Here is a 13,184-nt window from a genome sequence, read left to right on the forward strand (position 1 = left end):
TCGGGTTTGGGTTCAACCTTGGGTTTCTTCACTGGAGCAGCAGCTGATTTGCCGTTTCATGAAGTATCCCTTCTTGCCCTTGCCCTTCTTGAAACTAGTGGTTTCACCAACCATCAACAATTGATGCTCCTTCTTGATTTCTGCTTTCGCGGTGTCAAACATCATGAATACCTCAAGGATCATCTTATTTATCCCTGATATGTTATAGTTCATCACGAAGCTCTAGCAGCTCGGTGGCAATGACTTTGGAGAAACATCACTATCTCATTTGGAAGATCAACTCCCACTCAATTCAAGTGATTGTTGCACTCAGACAATGTGAGCACAAGCTCAACGATTGAGATTTTCTCCCTTAGTTTGCAGGCTAAGAGAATCGTCGGAGGTCTTATACCTCTTGACGTGAGCACGAGCCTGAAATCCCAATTTCAGCCCTCGAAACATCTCATATGTTCCGCGATGTTTCGAAAACGTCTTTGGTGCCTCTACTTAAACCATTTAACTGAACTATCACGTAGTTATCAAAACGTGTATGTTCGATGTTCGAAACATCCACAAACAATGTTTGGGGTTCAGCACACTGAGCAGTGCATTAAGGACATAAGCTTTCTACTGTTCGCATAATTGCTACTTTCAACTTTCAACTATATTTTCTCTAGGAACATATCTAAAACAGTAGAACTAAAGCGCGAGCTACGACATAATTTGCAAAAATCTTTTGACTATGTTAAGGATAATTAAGTTCATCTTATGAACTCCCACTCAGATAGCCATCCCTTTGGTCATCTAAGTGATTACATGATCCGAGTCAACTAGGCCGTGTCCGATCATCACGTGAGACGGACTAGTCATCATCGGTGAACATCTTCATGTTGATCGTATCTACTATACGACTCATGCTCGACCTTTCGGTCTCCGTGTTCCGAGGCCATGTCTGTACATGCTAGGCTCGTCAAGTTAACCCTAAGTGTTTTCGCTGTGTAAAACTGTCTTACACCCGTTGTATGTGAACGTAAGAATCCATCACACCCGATCATCACGTGGTGCTTAGAAGTGACGAACTGTAGCAACAGTGCACAGTTAGGGGAGAACACTTCTTGAAATTGTTGTAAGGGATCATCTTATTTACTACCGTCGTTCTAAGCAAACAAGATGCATAAACATGATAAACATCACATGCAATCAAATAGAGTAGTGACATGATATGGCCAATATCATATAGCTCCTTTGATCTTCATCTTCGGGGCTCCATGATCATCTTGTCACCGGCATGACACCATGATCTCCATCATCATGATCTCCATCATCGTGTCTTCATGAAGTTGTCACGCCAACAACTACTTCTACTTATATGACTAACGCGTTTAGCAATAAAGTAAAGTAGTTTACATGGCGTTCTTCAATGACACGCAGGTCATACAATAAATAAAGACAACTCCTATGGCTCCTGCCGGTTGTCATACTCATCGACATGCAAGTCGTGAATCCTATTACAAGAACATGATCAATCTCATACATCACATATATCATTCATCACATCCTTTTGGCCATATCACATCACATAGCATACCCTGCAAAAACAAGTTAGACGTCCTCTAATTGTTGTTTGCATGTTTTACGTGGCTGCTATGGGTTTCTAGCAAGAACGTTTCTTACCTACGCAAAACCACAACGTGATATGCCAATTGCTATTTACCCTTCATGAGGACCCTTTTCATCGAATCCGTTCCGACTAAAGTGGGAGAGACTGGCACCCGCTAGCCACCTTATGCACCAAGTGCATGTCAATCGGTGGAACCTATCTCACGTAAGAGTACGTGTAAGGTCGGTCCGGGCCGCTTCATCCCACAATACCGTCGAAACAAGATTGGACTAGTAATGGTAAGCATATTGAACAACATCAACGCCCACAACTACTTTGTGTTCTACTCGTGCAAAGAATCTACGCAATAGACCTAGCTCATGATGCCACTGTTGGGGAACGTAGCAGAAATTCAAAATCACCGATGACTGATGACTGATGAGCGCTCTATTGAGTTGTACGTCCTAGAGAAATTCTGTGACTACAGGATGACTGATGAGCGCTCTATTGTTCAGCAGACTCATGAGATACAGTCAGTCTCTAAGGAACTTCAGTACTTTAAGTGTGTGTTGCCGGACAAATTTGTTGCTGGGACCATTATTGCCAAGCTTCCACCTTTGTGGAACGATTTTTCTACTTCTCTGAAAAACAAGAGACATGAGTTTTCTGTTTTGGATGTCATTAATGTTGGGGAACGTAGCAGAAATTCAAAATTTTCCTACGTGTCACCAAGATCTATCTATGGAGAGACCAGCAATGAGTAGAAAGAGAGTGCATCTACATACCCTTGTAGATCGCTAAGCGGAAGCGTTCAAGTGAACGGGGTTGATGGAGTCGTACTCGTCGTGATTCAAATCACCGATGATCAAGTGCCGAACGCACGGCACCTCCGCGTTCAACACACGTACAGCCCGATGACGTCTCCCACACCTTGATCCAGCAAGGAGAGAGGGAGAGGTTGAGGAAGACTCCATCCAACAGCAGCACAACGGCGTGGTGGTGGTGGAGGATCGTGGCAATCCCGCAGGGCTTCGCCAAGCACCGCGGGAGAGGAGGAGGACTTGGGAGAGGGGGAGGGCTGCGCCAGAACTTCGTCTAAAGCTCCCATGCGTTTCCCCACTATATATAGGCGTGGAGGGGCTGGTTTCTTGCCCTCCAAGTCCATTGGGGCGTTGGCCAAGGTGGGAGGAAAGAAATCCCATCATTTCCTTCCCCACCGATTGTTATCCCCCCTTTTTAGGGATCTTGATCTTATCCCTTCGGGATATGATCTTATTCCTTCTAAGGGGGATCTTGGTGCGCCTTGACCAGGGGTGTGGGGCCTTTCCCCACTACCCACGTCCATGTGGGTCCCCCCATGCATGTGGGCCCCACTCCGGAACCTTCTAGAACCTTCCCGGTACAATACCGAAAAATCCCGAACATTTTCCGGTGGCCAAAATAGGACTTCCCATATATAAATCTTTACCTCCGGACCATTCCGGAACTCCTCGTGACGTCCGGGATCTCATCCGGGACTCCAAACAACATTCGGTAACCACATACAAACTTCCTTTATAACCCTAGCGTCATCGAACCTTAAGTGTGTAGACCCTACGGGTTCGGGAGACATGCAGACATGACCGAGACGTTCTCCGGTCAATAACCAACAGCGGGATCTGGATACCCATGATGGCTCCCACATGTTCCACGATGATCTCATCGGATGAACCACAATGTCAAGGACTTAATCAATCCCGTATTCAATTCCCTTTGTCTATCGGTATGTTATTTGCCCGAGATTCGATCGTCGGTATCCAATACCTTGTTCAATCTCGTTACCGGCAAGTCACTTTACTCGTTCCGTAACACATCATCCCGTGATCAACTCCTTGGTCACATTGCGCATATGATGATGTCCTATCGAGTGGGCCCAGAGATACCTCTCCGTTTACACGGAGTGACAAATCCCAGTCTCGATCCGCATAAAACAATAGATACTTTCGGAGATACCTGTAGTGCACCTTTATAGTCACCCAGTTACGTTGTGACGTTTGATACACCCAAAGCACTCCTACGGTATCCAGGAGTTACACGCTCTCATGGTCAAAGGAAGAGATACTTGACATTCGCAAAGCTCTAGCAAACGAACTACACGATCTTTGTGCTAGGCTTAGGATTGGGTCTTGTCCATCACATCATTCTCCTAATGATGTGATCCAGTTATCAACGACATCCAATGTCCATAGCCAGGAAACCATGACTATCTGTTGATCACAACGAGCTAGTCAACTAGAGGCTCACTAGGGACATATTGTGGTCTATGTATTCACACGTGTATTACGATTTCCGGATAATACAGTTATAGCATGAATAAAAGACAATTATCATGAACAAGGAAATATAATAATAATACTTTTATTATTGCCTCTAGGGCATATTTCCAACAATTAACACTCTTGATCTTGAAGAGAAGGCGAGAGGAAAAGACACACATGCTCGGGTCGCTGAGGGAGCTTCTAGTGCCCACATGGTACACGAGAAGAACTTCCAGCCCAACCAGCCCCAAAACAACAAGAACAAATCTCAAGGGAAAGGCAAGTTTGATGCAAAGAACAAGCCGTCACATTCTACCAACTTCAAGAAGAATTCTCATAATAGGAAGGGATACAAACCTCAATTTTGGTAGCACTGCACAAAATTTATATGGCTGCATCTGCCTGCTGTCAGCTAACCTCATGGTGCTCCAAGTATTCCTACATTTGTAACTAGGTACAATGACCACAACAAGATGAAATAAGCTTATTCGTACGTTGACTTGCTGATTGCAGTGCGGAACGATCCTGTCATGTGTGGAGGAGCAAACAAGCAGTGCGGCCGAAGGTCGAAATCAACCAAGGACTTATGAAGTTATATATAATCTTTTTAGTATAACTATTGATATGTCATGCCGAGCTATTGATATGTGCCCTTCGTCCAAATGATCGTGTTTTGTCATGCCGAGCTATTGATATGTGCTACTGTTTTGCAACACCGTTTAAGTATAGTTATTGTTTTCCAATCTTTTTAGATTTAGGACAATGAAGATGATTTCAGGGGAACCGCACAATATGGACTCATGTTGAGTCATCTCTATTGCCTCATGTGTTTGCTGCAAATGTGCGAGCATCAATTGCAAGATGAGGCAACTAGCTAGCTGTGGAGTTGCCAACATGCTCAAAGTGCTCGAAACATTGATAAGAAACGAGCATGCCCAGGAAATTAATGCGTGCGCATGGTGGCCCTTTGCTCAGAGAAGCATCGACCAACTTTCTTTATTTCCACACCTTCTCACAGCTTTGTATTGGTTATAGTATGGTGAATCGTTGAGATGCATAAACAAGCTAAACTTTAGTTCTTCTGAATGTTAGTATGCATACTGTATCTTCTGAAGCTTAGTTTAATGTGAGTGTCTGCATCCAGTACCGCATCCTCTAATTTGGTGGATGCTAAGTTGAAAAAGGTTACCGATGAGTATCCATAAGCTGGATGCGTCTCTTTTTTTCTTTCGAATGGGCAATAAGCTAGAGAGTGTCTCGGGCTGCCTCTAGCACAAGGCCCTCCACTACGAAACACGGGTAGCCGATTGGGCCGATACAAAAGCCTATCCATCTGAAAGCCCATTTCTTTTAGTTTTTTGCAAGGAGAAGCCCATATTCCTTGAAGAGGGGGTGATCCCAGAAAACCCCTCCTTACTCCTCGCTTCCACTTATACTCCCTCCGTCCGGGTTTATTAGGCCCATGAGACAATTGCTAAGACCAAGAAGATGCACAAAGAGAAACTAGATCTCCTTAATTTATTCCATAACCACCCTATTAAATAGGCCTAGTAACAAACCAGGCGCATGCAGTGGCCGGCGGGCACATGCATCCTGCATGCATGGCCAGTCAGCCAAGTCCATGCGCTAGCTCTAATGCAGCAACGCAAAAGAAGAGAGCGATTCTTGGGAAAAAGCGAGTAGTTACTGCAGCGGGCCTTATAAGCACGAACAGCTCGTTCTCCCGCTTTCGTCACCCCCCGATTGCCCCCGCTCCCCATCTTCCTCACACATCGAGAAAACCCCCGCTAACCTTCTTCCTCACTCAAAAAGAAAACACCTGCTCCTCTTCTTCCACTCCTATAGAAATCCCCAGCCCTCCTTCTTCCCCACTCGCACTGCCACTAGGCTCGTATCTGGCTACTCTGCTCAAACCCGTGAGCTCGGCGCGACACCCACAAGGAAAATGGAGTCGTCTAGCCCCAGCTCCAAGAAGATGAGGCTCCCGCCAGCGGCGATGCCGGTTGTAGATCCCGCACCCGGCGGTGCATGGAGAAGCGGCGACCCCCCTCCCACCCGGATGTGAGGAACCGGTAGAATCTCCTGTGGACCGCATCAGCGATCTGGCAAACATCATCTTGAGGAGATCATCTTGCTTCTTCCCACCAAGGATTGCTGCCGCACACAAGTCCTCTCAACTTGGTGGCACCCTCTATGGCGCACCGCGCCCCTCAATCTCGACTATTGTCAGATATCTATCCTTCCTGAATTTGATCTCCTCAGAGCCATCGTCTCCTGTCACCAGTAGGGCCCCATTCGATGCCTCTGCATACAGACAAGCTACCTACTATCCATACCCAGCAAGGTGGACGCTTGGCTGACATCCCCTGAATTCGGAAAAGTCCAACAGTTGAGTTGTACCATTACCACCAAAGTTTCATACCACGAAAACACCAAGAATTCATGCCCACACCACCGTTGTCCATCTCGCGGTTTTCCTCCTCTCTCCACACCACCACCTTCGCACGGTGCCATCTACCAGATGATATGGTACAAATGCTTCAACTCCCACTGCTAAAAAAACTTTCTCTTGTGGTGGTTATCTGTTAGAGGCATCACTACACATCATCATCCACTCCAGTTGCCCTGCCCTGGAGCGCTTGCTCATTGTTTTGGGAATAGAAATCCCTATCGGTTGTCTCCAAATAAAGTTGCCTCACCTTAAAAGCATTGGAATTGTTTTGAAGGACAGCAACTCATCATCGAAGATGCCCCTTCACTTCAAAGGTTGCTCTTTGATAGTTGTTATAAACCTAAGCAAAGCCCAAACAACATGTCTGGTAGTTAGTCCTCACTAGTTTTAGTTGTTTTGCACGTTTGGCTGGATCAGAGGTGCACTGTGGGAGTGGCTATCTTCCTTGGCAAGTTTCTGGATAGAAACTTGTGAGCTTCACTGAGAAAAAATCTAGTGACAGTTAAGGGTTGTGCTTTGGGGTTTCATGATCTCTTAGTTAGGTAATCAAGCTCAGAAAAGATCAGCCCCAAAAGATCAAGCAAAAATATACTTGCTGTGCAAAGTCATCATTTTGTCCAGAACAGAAATTATTTTCTGTAGCAAAAATATTGAAAAAAAGATATGCAATATTTTTGCTCTACATGGTGCCCTAGGGTTAAAATAATATTTGAATTTATCGAGGATTTTTGGAGCAAGAAATCTAGGGGTTGCTTTGGAGCATACTTCTTAGAAGTGGATTTTCTGGGAGGAAAACGAATATTTTTCTTTTATGAAAAATATTCATTGGGCTTTTGTAGGAGTTTTTCAGAGAAGAAAAGGTGAGTTAGAGGTGGATGGGTCACTTGGGTGAAAATCAAGGGTAGGCCAAAGTGTTAAAGTCCATTTGAATTGATTCAAAACTCCAAATCCAAAGCAAGTGCAACTGAAAGTCTGGAAAAAGAGAGAAGGCAAAATCCAGGCTGTCACATTCCTATACCATTCTACAGTGTGAGAATAACTTTGAATGTGACCCATTAATTGACTCTTTCCAATGGTCATAGTTGGAAAATCCAAACAAAACAAGCCATTGGATCAACTCCTTAGCACTCAGAATATTGCCACCTTGCACATCCAGCTGCAACGCAAAAACTACCGCGCCATCTGGTGAACCATCCCGGACATGTTATTGTAGAGACATGCAGGGCACATGCTTATGCAACATGAGGGTTCACAACTTCACATGCTGTCGTAGTCAACTTGCTCGTTTATGTTCTTTACTTTTCTCTAATAAGTACTGCCACGGTAAACTAATATAATAGTGTTTAGATCACTACTTTAGTGATCGAAACACTCTTATAGGAATACAAGTCTTCCCTATACGTGAATAAATCTAGGTTGTTGCACTTACGTACATGGCAGGACATGGTGTCAAATCTCCATTTAGTTACTGATTTTGTGTTACCAAATAAAACATGTGGTTCATTTTCAAATTGAAGTAGTCAAAACCAGCATGGAGCTAATCAGTCAACTTGAACATTCTTTTCTACTGGAAAAAATGAACATTTTGTTCTGATATATTTGCAACAAGATATATTCATAATATCACATGTTACTCTCGACTACCCAAATGTTAATTTATTACCATTTAGAGCATGCATACTGCTTGATAAGACCGTTTTATCTTAAGATTGTCACGTAATCTAGAGGACACATCAAAATGTGTTGTAGTGGGTTATTTTTATTAGTATCTTTAATAATGCGATATTTATACATATTTGGTGAGACATAATGTTGGTAAGAGATCAACTATTAATCAAGAGAAGACATGCATTTTCTTATGGTCTCTCTCATCCACCTCATCATTTATCCTACATGGCAGTCCAATGATAATACCATTACAAACACGTAGAACCGGTTACCATTATTTTCATAAGTTGGTTGTAATGTTACCTACAATTAAATAATAATAAAAAAGTGTAATAAGGTGTAACAACATCTCTATATCATTGGGGAAAACATCTATAAGTTTGCCATGTCTATTTTAATTAGGTACTAACAAGAGGCCCAGGTGTTGCATGGAACCTTAAGATGCATTTATATGATCTCTTTATCTCGTGGGAGACGAAGATGAACGAGGGGAGGCCTTATCTGCAAATGTGGAGAGGGGTGCGGGTATCTTTTTGCAAAATTGCCATAGTTTGCTTTCTATCCGTCAGATATAGATCGGACGGTCTATATTGCAGGATGGCAGGCACACCATCATGACCAACTTGCTTCTTTTATAAGAGCAGAGATATGTTTCTGTATGATAATTGACGTGCAACGCCGAAACACATCATTCATCGCCCACCTCACGCATTCATCATATTCCTCGGCCTCCATGCGACACCTAGTTATAGCGTATTTTCAGTAGCCTGTATTGCTTCTCGCTCATCGTCCTTATAGCCACCTGATTGTACCTTATTATAATTGCTCTTTGAGCAAATGGCCTCCCTAAGCCCCCACTAATTTCCTGGGCATGCTTCTTTCTACTCAATGTTGTGTGCACTTTGAGCATGTTGGCAACTCCACTGCTAGCTTGCTGGCTCATCTTGCAATTGACGCTGATGCAATGCAAAACTCCTGAAAGGCCTAGAGGCTAATTTGAGAACAAGTACAGAGAGGTTAATTTGACATACATGACTTATAAGTTGACAGAAGTCATATCACTTTTTTTGGAAACATGTCGTAAAGTAACGCGATAGACCTTCGACTAACATGTGTTGAAAAATCGCTCTTGCAATTAACGCTGACACATGCAGCACTCCTGCAAGGCCCGGTGGTTAAATTTAGAGCAAGTACACAAAGGTTAATTTGACAGACATGACTTATAAGTTTGACAGAAATCATATCGGAAAACATTTAATTGCCTTGAATGTATATAGTGGTCCGTCCTATTAGTTGAATTAACCTCGAGGTCCTTGTTTTGGAAACATGTCGTGAAGTAACGGGATAGACCTTCATTCATGCAAATCAACATGTGTTCAAAAAACAAAAATTATCAAAAAGTAACGGCATAGACCTTCTTCAAGCCAATCAACATGTGTTCAAAAAAAATTACAAAAGTTACAAAATGAGGACCTCGAGGTCAATTCAACTAATAGGATGGAGCACTATATACACTCAAGGCAATTAAATATTTACAGTGACCCATCAAATCAGTTAATTTAACATCGAGGCCACTTCCCATCAGGTCACCCATCTGATGATTACTCCAGTCTTAGCACAGTTAACTTGGGAGTTCTGTTAGATGAGCTATCGGTAGGGAAGTTGGTCCTTGTTGCTGTAGGATGCCTCTTTGCATCCCTTATTGCCTAACCGGATGACCACCTATTGCCGCCCAATGGTCAATGCCATGCCCCCCGCGAATGTAGAAGCTTCCCACCCTTGTCTAGCTAGTTCGCGCACTTTCCCTTGTTTTTTGTAGCCTGCTCACCTATAAAACCAGCTCGCGCCGGCCAATTCCTCTCCAAACACCTAGGGATGCGGTTGAACCGAACAAGTCTAGACTTGTTTCTAGTGGATACGTTGACGTGTCACCGGAAGGGTGTGATAGCTGACTCTGACAAAATAATTGACTACCACATTGGCATACATGAGGATGGGGCCCACTTGCCAGCATGTTGGACGCAGGACGGAACGCAAAGACAAAATGGAGCACAGAAGGGTGCGAATTGATTAGCCCACGTGTGATGACCACTTGAGCAATCCACTCAGATTGTACGTTAAAACATTCGTGCAAACACAGCCAATTATACTGTGAGTAGGTGACCGTGCACTTGGCTCTTCGCCTCTTCCGGAAGTCGAACAATGATGATGGTACTACAGTATATGTACTTCTGGCAATCTGACACCGAATGAACTATTGCACGTCCACCACTTGTATAAAGCCCACTATATTGTAAGCAAAAGATTCTCCTCATTCTGCGAGCCACCGCGCGCGCCTGGGCGAGGGAGAGGGAGTAGCAAGCAAGCTTCTCGTCATTCTGCGTGTTGACGGGACACATCAAAGTTATTTAGTATTCTCTCCAACAAGGGCCGACCATGTCCATGGCAACCATCTCGTGCTCCGTCTATGTATGCGATTCACGTGCCATCGAGGAGAAAGAATATTGTGTAGTACATGTCATTGAAGTGGACGACACACTTACGCACCGCTCCTTGATGCTTGATTTCCCGCGTGTTGGCAAAAGGATGAACAAAGCTCACGTCTAAAACAAAAGAGTGGAAGAACATAGATTCCCGACAACCGAGAAGTAGCAAGGAACCTCGCGGTGGAGCATCTACACTCATAATGTTTTATACTCCCTCCGACCCAAAAAAAGTGTCTCAACTTTGTACTAGCTCTAGCACAAATTTGTACTAAGTTCAAGACACTTATTTTGGGACGGAGGGAGTAATTCAGCAATATAAAATCAACCAAATCTCACAACGTTTAGGAGAAAGAGTCTGAAACACATCATACATGGCCCACTTCACGCATTCACCAAATCCCTCGGCCTCCGTGCAACACCCAGCCCGTCGATTCTCGCTCTGTGTGGATGATTAGTTGATAGTAGTTTTATTCACTGGTATGTTAAATAAAGAGTTTCGTTTCGTACACAATTTAAAACAATTGTTATGGAGAGAAAAACAAAACCACCCCCTCTATCTCTATCCCTCCTCTTTTAGGAAACCAAGTTGGTGATGATGGTGTGCCTGCCATCCTGCAATATAGATTGTCCGATCTATATCTGATGGATAGAAAGCAAACTATGGAAATTTTGCAAAAAGATACCCACACCCCACTACACATTTCCAGATAAGGCCTTCCCTCATTCATCTTCGTCTCCCACGAGATAAACAGGTCATATAAATGCATCTTGATGTTCCGTGCAACGCATGGGCCTCTTGCTAGTTATAGTATAACCGATGGAGTACTTGCTCATTGAGCAAAGGGCCTCCCTAAGCATGCATTAATTTCCCGGTCATGCTTCTCTCTACTCAACGTTGTGTGCACTTTGAGCATGTTGGCAACTCCACTGCTAGCTTGGTGGCTCATCTTGCAATTGACGCCGACCCATTGTAGCACTCCTGCAAGGCCTAGAGGTTAATTTGAGAAAAAGTACCTCGAGGTTTAATTTGACAGACATGACTTAAAAGTTGACAGAGGTCATATCACTTTTTTAGAAACATTTCGTAAAGTAACGCGATAGACCTTCGATTAACATGTGTTCAAAAAAATAAAAAACTTCAGAAATTACAAAACTAAGACCTCGAGGTTCAACTAATAGGTTGGAGCACTGTAAAGGTTTAATTGGCTTAATTAAACCAAATTAAACATTTATAGTGACCCATCCGACTAGTTAATATCGAGTCCACTTCCCGTCTGGTCACCCATCTAATGACTACTCCAGCCTTGGCACATTTAACTTGCAAGTTCTGTCTGATGAGCTATCGGTAGGGAAGCTAGTCCTTGCTGATATAGGATGCCTCTTTGTATCCTTTATGGCCCACCCGAATGACCGCCTGTTGCTAGCCAATGGCCAATGCCACCCCCCCCCCCCGCGAATGTAGAAGCTTCCCTCCCTTGTCTAGCTACTCCCCGCGTTTCCCCAGTTTTTTGCTGCCTGCCCACCTATAGAACCACCTCGCACCGGCCAATTCCTCTCCAAACACCTAGCGAGGCAGTTGAACCGAACAAGTCTAGGCTTGTTTCTAGTGGATTCATTGACGTGGCATCGGAAGGGTGTGATAGCTGACTGTGGCAAAATAATTGACCACCACATTGGGATAAATGAGCATGGGGCCCACTTGTCAGCGTGATGAACGGACGAAGTAACGCAAGACAAGATGGACCTCGGAAGGGTGTGAATCAAGTGGCTCCCGTGTGATGACCACTGGAGCAATGCACTCAGATTGTACGTAAACAAATTCATGCCAGCATGGCCGGATTTCAATACATTTACATAAAATAACCGGTTTCCATGTGGATTAGTTTTCTTGGATTCCATGCAGGTCTAATGTAGGCGTTTAAATGTGGCGAGGAGGCTCGTTCAGCCGGGCGTACAGCGGGCGGCACCCTCCGCCAGCGCCGCTTCAATGGCGGACGCAGTGAGAGGTCGTGTCCGCCCTGTGCCGCCTTGACCGTGTACCTTAGTACATTAGTCGTTTGATTCAAAGGAATCACGTGTACTACTACAACATTCCATTGGAAATCTAGAATCCGCTCCAACTTTTTTTTCACTTCCTTTCTTTCTCCTGTGGCATCAAACACTCAATGCTAATACTCCTTTGTTTTTCCTATTACTGAGTTTTAAGAATCCTAGCACTTGCTCTAATTGATGTGTGAATCAAAGAAAAGAAACGGAGGGAGTACTATATGTACAGTCTTCCATTCCTCTTGGTCCATGTGTAATTATCTATATGTACAGTCTTCCACGGACGGAGTGAGTAGGTTGAGCACTTGAGCATGAACGTGTGTGTTGCGTCGTGTGGTGTGTGCCGCATGGATGCATGATTGTTGCATGCGTGCATGTGTACGTGTGTGTGTTGCATGCATACATGCATGCATGCATGAGGCTTCTACTCCCTCCCATTGTCATGTTCATATTTCAAGCTTCATTAAAATGTTGCATGCACGGATTAAGAGAAAATTCATCGATGCATGTAAAAGTTCTAGTCCTTTGTTCTTCACGCATGCATTCCAATTAATACATTCGTAAACACAATTTTGTTGAGGAAAATGAGTCCATTATTGAGTACTACTTTGGAGAAAAAATCTTCGAGCACTCATCATTTACGACTACCATGGTTG

Source organism: Triticum aestivum, chromosome 4B (genome assembly GCF_018294505.1).
Source record: "Triticum aestivum cultivar Chinese Spring chromosome 4B, IWGSC CS RefSeq v2.1, whole genome shotgun sequence".
Taxonomy (NCBI): domain Eukaryota; kingdom Viridiplantae; phylum Streptophyta; class Magnoliopsida; order Poales; family Poaceae; genus Triticum; species Triticum aestivum.